Raw genomic sequence first — 7,579 nt, 5'->3', positions numbered from 1 at the left:
TGGTAAAGCTACAGGTATTCGTGTAGTTTGCAAAATTCCTGCCTCCAGACGTATGAGAATAACAAGATCTTTAGAGTCATCACGAACTCACTGGAATTTGTACATTCTTCAGACCTCTGTGTTTTGATAAAGAGCATGATTTTATCAGCATACAATCAACTACAAGGAGCAGAATATCTAACTAGGTGGGTCTTAAAACACTTAGAAAGTGAAAGTCACTCAAAAAGAGTGTCCGACTCTTGGCGACGCCATGGACTACACAGTCCGTGGAATTCTCCAGGCCAGAATACTGGAGTGGATAGCCCTTCCCTTCTCCAGGGGATCTTCCCAACCCAGGGACTGAACCCAGGTCTCCTGCATTGCAGGCTGATTCTTTACTGACTGAGCTACGAGGGAAGGCCTAAAACACTTCAGCACTAAGGAAAATTTATTTCACGAGAAGGCTGGGTGGTTCAGTTCCACAGGTGATAAACTGAGTGGCCGAGGAGTGTCGCCAGGGACCCGTGCTCTTTCCATGTTTTCCTGCCCATCCTTCTGTTTCTGTCCTCTGGGTTGACTCTCTGGCTGCCCGGGCGCAGGAGGGCCTAGACGAGCTACTCCATGTTCAAGGTCAGGAGGGGCAGCGGTGAGGAGATACCCCTCGTCCAAGGAAAGGAGCAGAGGCTGCGCTTTGCTGGAGCAGCTGTGAAGAGATAACCCACGTCCAAGGTAAGAGAAACCCAAGTAAGACGGTAGGTGTTGGAAGGGCATCAGAGGGCAGACACACTGAAACCATACTCACAGAAAACTAGTCAATCTGATCACACGGACCAGAGCCTTGTCTAACTCAATGAAACTAAGCCATGCCATGTGGGGCCACCCAAGACGAGCGGGTCATGATGGAGAGATCTTACAGAACGTGGTCCACTGGAGAAGGGAATGGCAAACCACTTCAGTAGTCTTGGCTTGAGAACCCCATGAACAGTATGAAAAGGCAAAATGATAGGATACTGAAAGAGAAACTCCCCAGGTCAGTAGGTGCCCAATATACTACTGGAGATCAGGGAACAAATCACTCCAGAAAGAATGAAGGGATGGAGCCAAAGCAAAAACAACACCCAGTTGTGGATGTGACTGATAATAGAAGCAAGGCCCGATGCTGTAAAGAGCAATATTGCATAGGAACCTGGAATGTTAGGTCCATGAATCAAGGCAAATTGGAAGTGGTCAAACGAGATGGCAAGAGTGAATGTCGACATTCTAGGAATCAGCGAACTAAAATGGACTGGAATGGGTGAATTTAACTCAGACAACCATTATATCTACTACTGAGGGCAGGAATCCCTCAGAAGAAATAGAGTAGCCATCATGGTCAACAAGAGAGTCTGAAATGCAGTACTTGGATGCAATCTCAAAAACGACAGAATAATCTCTGTTCGTTTCCAAGGCAAACCATTTAATATCACAGTAATCCAAGTCTACGCCCCAACCAGTAACACTGAAGAAGCTGAAGTTGAACGCTTCTATGAAGACCTAACAAGACCTTTTTGAACTAACACCCAAAAAAGATGTCCTTTTCATTATAGGTGACTGGAATGCAAAAGTAGGAAGTCAAGAAATGCCCGGAGCAACAGGCAATTTGGCCTTGGAGTACGGAATGAAACGGCAAAGGCTAAGACAGTTTTGCCAAGAGAACACACTGGTCATAGCAAAAACCCTCTTTCAACAACACAAGAGAAGACTCTACACATGGACATCACCAGATGGTTAACACCGAAATCAGATTGATTATATTCTTTGCAGTCAAAGATGGAGAAGCTCTATACAGTCAGCAAAAACAAGACCGGGAGCTGACTGTGGCTTAGATCATGAGCTCCTTATTGCCAAATTCAGACTTAAATTGAAGAAAGTAGGGAAAACCACTAGACCATTCAGGTATGACCTAAATCAAATCCCTTATGATTATACAGTGGAAGTGAGAACTAGATTTAAGGGACTAGATCTGATAGAGTGCCTGATGAACTATGGAATAAGGTTCGTGACATTGTACAGGAGACAGGGATCAAGACCATCCCCATGGAAAAGAAATGCAAAAAGCAAAATGGCTGTCTGGGGAGGCCTTACAAATAGCTGTGAAAAGAAGAGAAGCGAAAAGAAAAGGAGAAAAGGAAAGATACAAGCATCTGAATGCAGAGTTCCAAAGAACAGCAAGGAGAGATAAGAAAGCCTTCCTCGGCAATCAATGCAAAGAAATAGAGGAAAACAACAGAATGGGAAAGATTAGAGATCTCTTCAAGAAAATAAGAGATATCAAGGGAACATTTCATGCAAAGATGGGCTCGATAAAGGACAGAAATGGTATGGACTTAACAGAAGCAGAAGATATTAAGGAGAGGTGACAAGAATATGCAGAAGAACTGTACAAAAAAGATCTTCATGACCCAGATAACCACAATGGTGTGATCACTCACCTAGAGCCAGACATCCTGGAATGGGAAGTCAAGTGGGCCTTAGAAAGCATCACTACGAACAAAGCTAGTGGAGGTGATGGAATTCCAGTTGAGCTATTCCAAATCCTGAAAGATGATGCTGTGAAAGTGCTGCACTCAATATGCCAGCAAATTTGGAAAACTCAGCAGTGGCCACAGGACTGGAAAAGGTCAGTTTTCATTCCAATCCCAAAGAAAGGCAATGCCAAAGAATGCTCAAACTACCGCACAATTGCACTCATCTCACACGCTAGTAAAGTAATGCTCAAAATTCTCCAAGCCACGCTTCAGCAATACGTGAACCGTGAACTTCCAGATGTTCAAGCTGGATTTAGAAAAGGCAGAGGAACCAGAGATTAAGTTGCCAACATCTGCTGGATCATGGAAAAAGGAAGAGAGTTCCAGAAAAACATCTATTTCTGCTTTATTGACTATGTCAAAGCCTTTGACTGTGTGGATCACAATAAACTGTGTAAAATTCTGAAAGAGATGGGAATACCAGACCACCTGACCTGCCTCTTGAGAAACCTATATGCAGGTCAGGAAGCAACAGTTAGAACTGGACATGGAACAACAGACTGGTTCCAAATAGGAAAAGGAGTTTGTCAAGGCTGTATATTGTTACCTGCTTATTTAACTTATATGCAGAGTACATCATGAGAAATATTGGGCTGGATGAAGCACAAGCTGGAATCAAGATTGCTGGGAGAAATATCAATAACCTCAGATATGCAGATGACACCACCCTTATGGCAGAAAGTGAAGAGGAACTAAAAAGCCTCTTGATGAAAGTGAAAGAGGAGAGTGAAGAAGTTGGCTTAAAGCTCAACATTCACATGGCATCTGGTCCCATCACTTCATGGGAAATAGATGGGGCAACAGTGGAAACAGTGTCAGACTTTATTTTTTGGGGGCTCCAAAATCACTGCAGTTGGTGACTGCAGCCATGAAATTAAAAGACGCTTAGTCCTTGGAAGAAAAGTTATGACCAACCTAGATAGCATATTCAATAGCAGAGACATTCATTACTTTGCCAACAAAGGTCCATCTAGTCAAGGCTATGGTTTTTCCAGTGGTCATGTATTGATGTGAGAGTTGGACTGTGAAGAAAGCTGAGCACTGAAGAATTGATGCTTTTGAACTGTGGTGTTGGAGAAGACTCTTGAGAGTCCCTTGGACTGCAAGGAGATGCAACCAGTCCATTCTAAAGGAGATCAGCCCTGGGATTTCTTTGGAAGGAATGATGCTAAAGCTGAAACTCCAGTACTTTGTCCACCTCATGCGAAGAGTTGACTCATTGGAAAAGACTCTGATGCTGGGAGGGATTGGGGACAGGAGGAAAAGGGGATGACAGAGGGTGGGATGGCTGGATGGCATCACTGACTCGATGGATGTGAGTTTGAGTGAACTCCGGGAGTTGGTGATGGACAGGGAGGCCTGGCGTGCTGCGATTCATGGGGTCGCAAAGAGTCGGACACGACTGAGCGACTGAACTGAACTGAACTTGACCCTCCGTGGTGTAACACAGTGGTGACATGTCCAGGCGTCATCTGCTTGTACAACGATGTCTGTGTCTCTCCAAGGATTTCCACAGAAGCCCCTTGGTAGACTTCACCTGTTTTACTAGGAGCCATTAAATGCCTATTTCCAAATCAGTTATTAACATGGAGACAGAATTTCTGCGACTGGCTTAAAGTCATCAAGATCCCTCCCCTTCGGTTGTGAATACCCTGTGAAGCACATAGCCTTCTGATAGCTAAACAAAACTGGTTCTGTTAGCAAGAGAAAGGACCATGGGTTAGGGATCAACAGTATCTGTCCTCCTGTTTAAGAAATTGGGGGAGGCCTGTCTAACTGACAGCAGTTTAAAATAGAAAATTGTAATTATACTAAATTACAGTTCTACAAATGTGAACCACAGGAAATTGGTTTAATAAACGGTGGGCAGTAGTATTCTTTCCCTGATTTGGTAACTTGGTTTGGCCGCACCATGCCGCATGTGGGGTCTTAGTTCCCCAGCCAGAGAGGCAACCTGTGTCCTGCAGTGGAAACACCATCTTTTTAACCACTGGACTGCCACGAAGTCCCTGGCTACTTTTATTTTTAATTTTTGAAACATGTCAGGCCCTGGCAGTACAGGATAATGCCTGTTGTAGATATCACCCAGCTTTAGTAGAGCATAACATTTTGCCATTCTTTGCTTTAAGGGTCCCCGTTTAAAGAGAAAATGAAGTTATCGTTTTTAGTACCACCACCATCTTACTCTTCGCTTTTCCAAAGGTCAACACGATTTTGAATTTGGTGGACACCCTTCCTGTTTTTCTGGTCTGCACTGTGTACAGATGTAGCCACAGTGTGCAACATGTGTAGTCGCTTTTTCCGTCAATAGCATTCTGAAGTCCATCTGATACATGTAACTGGCTGGCTGATTTTTGCCACTTGGTATTTCATTGAATGTATATGCCGCAATTCACTTGTCATTTCTCTGTTGATAGAAACATTTTAAATTCTTGATCATGTCAACCAGTACAGCACCGAATAAACATACTTGAACATTCTGTGTGCATGTGCTGGGTGTGTATTTAGAAATGAAATTGTTGGGTCGGGGGTATATGCAATTTCAACATAGCTGCTGCTGCTAAGTCACTTCAGTCGTGTCCGACTCTGTGCGACCCCATAGACGGCAGCCCACCAGGCTCCCCCGTCCCTGGGATTCTCCAGGCAAGAGTGCTGGAGTGGGGTGCCATTTCCTTCTCCAATGCATAAAAGTGAGAAGTCAAAGTGAAGTTGCTCAGTTGTATCTGACTCTTCTCGACCCCATGGACTGCAGCCTACCAGGCTCCTCCGGCCATGGGATTTTCCAGGCAAGAGTACTGGAGTGGGGTGCCATTGCCTTCTCTGTTCAACATAGCTAAATACTTCAAATGGGTCTGCAAGGTGGTGGAACCACTTGGATTATATTCTCATTGGCAATGTGCATACTGGGTTCCTCCCTCTTGTCTCGCGTTTAATCTCAGACAGTCTATTACGGCCAGTCTAGCACTGAAACAGCCTCGTTTTAGTTTACATTCCCTGTGGACATGTACACGTATGTATGCATTAAACAGTAAGTAACGCGCTAAACAAACTGCCCTTCCCACCCCCACTAAACGCTATGCTCCGTATGCCTATAGCATCATGCCAAACCCCCAAAACAAGGCAAAAAATACAAACACACAGACTTTATTAGTGGATCTATTTAACAAACATTTTAATGCTCAAAGGAAAACAGAGCTAGAAAATAACCCCAAACATACCAATGAATTACTTAGTTCTAGGGAAGTGTCTGTCGAGTGTATGTTTTACCAAAGTAAGTTAAAAAATTAACACTCAATTCAACATAAATTATATAGATCAACCATACATAAGCTATGTTATTACATAAAATATACAAACTCACCTGTTAATGTAGCTAAAATACTTAAAAGGAAGACACTGAATTCCATTAACATGGGTTTGCTCCCAGCCTGCTTGTTTTTAATAAAATTGTTCACGCAAGCATCATGAAGATTAAAAGGAGCCAGTATCAAGCACATGAAGATAGTAGCTCACGACGCCCGGCTTACTCACAGCCCCAAGGGAAACAGCAGCAATCAAAATTAAGCCATAAATGAAGTCTGAGTAAGTTTATCTAGGGGTGTTAAATTTCCTGTCAGCCACCATTAGTCATACAAGTAATCCAAATTAATAGAAAAGACCACTATAAAGTGTACCAGAATAACCACCACAACAAACACGTTCTAAGCCTTAAAAAGCCATAGCAGAAAGAAACTGAAAGTGACTTTAATGTTTCCTGAGTACAGGACAGCTGAAACCCAAACTAGAACTAGATACCCCGCTACACCAAGCCCTGAACCCAAATAGTTACAGTAACAAAAGTATTCACCAGAATTCCACTAGCAATAGCTTCACACTTAGGACTTAGCAGAGCTTTACACATGTAAAGGAGTCTGTTCTATAATCGATAAACACAGGTAAACCTCATCAGCGCTTGCTAATCCAGTCCATACGCTGCCATCTTCAGCAAACCCTAAAAATGAACTGTAGCAAGCATATTCAGAGTACATAAAAACACAGGGTCAGATGTGTAAGTTACAGGATGAGGAGAAATGGGCTACATTTTCTATTTCAAGAACTTAATTCCTATGACAAAAAAGTTTTCATGAAACTGAAAACCAAACGATTTAGTAGTAAATTTAGAATCGAGTGCTTAATTGAATCAGGCCATGAAACACACACACACTGCCCATCACGCTCTTCAAGTATTACATTAACCCATAAACCACTTAACGGACTAGGAGAGGAAGGAAGTCGTAACAAAGTAGTGAAAGTGAAAGTCGCTCAGTCGCGTCCGACTCTGTGACCCCATGGGCTATACATAGCCCATGGAATTCTCCAGGCCAGAGTTCTGGGGTGGGTAGCCTTTCCCTTCCCCAGGGGATCTCGCCAACCCAGGGATCAAGCCCAGGTCTCCCACATTGCAGGCGCATTCTTTACCAGCTGAGCCAGCAGGGAAGCCCAGCAGACCAGAAAAGGTGCTTGGAGAAATCAAAGTATAGCTTAGAGCACCTAGCTCACACCCAGGAGAATGCATGATTCACAAATACCCTGAACTAAATCCAGTCCCAACCACCCACACATTCAATTACTACCAGTTATAGAAAACATTCACCCAGTACCTAAAGCACAGGAGATAATGACCCAGCAATCCCACTCCTGGGCATATACCCAGAAAAAACCATAATTCAAAAAGACACAGGCACCCCAACACTCACTGCAGCACTATGTAGAACAGCAGCACAGGGGAACAATGTCCATCGACGTGGTGGGCAAGGCAGCTACGGGACGTGCACAGGGGGCATTAGGCAGAAAGGAGCCGAACTGGGTTACCGACGGAGACGTGGCCTAGGGACGGGCATACAGCGAAGTAAATCAGAGAAAAACATCACATTGATGCGCTTACGTGGGATCTAGAAAAAATGGTACAGATGATCTTATTTGCAAAACAGAAAGAGAGACACAGGACACAGAACAAATGTGTGGGCACCAAGGGGGCCCGGCTGAGGGTGGGG

The 7,579-nt window shown here is 44.0% G+C and overlaps 1 protein-coding gene across 2 annotated transcripts in view; it reads right to left on the bottom strand.

The window, feature by feature from the left end:
• CMTM7 (CKLF like MARVEL transmembrane domain containing 7) overlaps positions 1-7,579 on the bottom strand; it is a 124,826-nt gene that overhangs the window by 17,665 nt on the left and 99,582 nt on the right. The gene's annotated exons all lie outside the window — the stretch shown is intronic.

The sequence above is a fragment of the Bos taurus genome, chromosome 22 (assembly GCF_002263795.3).
Source record: "Bos taurus isolate L1 Dominette 01449 registration number 42190680 breed Hereford chromosome 22, ARS-UCD2.0, whole genome shotgun sequence".
In the NCBI taxonomy this organism is placed as follows: Eukaryota; Metazoa; Chordata; class Mammalia; order Artiodactyla; family Bovidae; genus Bos; species Bos taurus.
The sequence above is the reverse complement of the archived record's forward strand: the minus strand, read 5'-3'. Positions and strand labels throughout refer to the sequence as shown.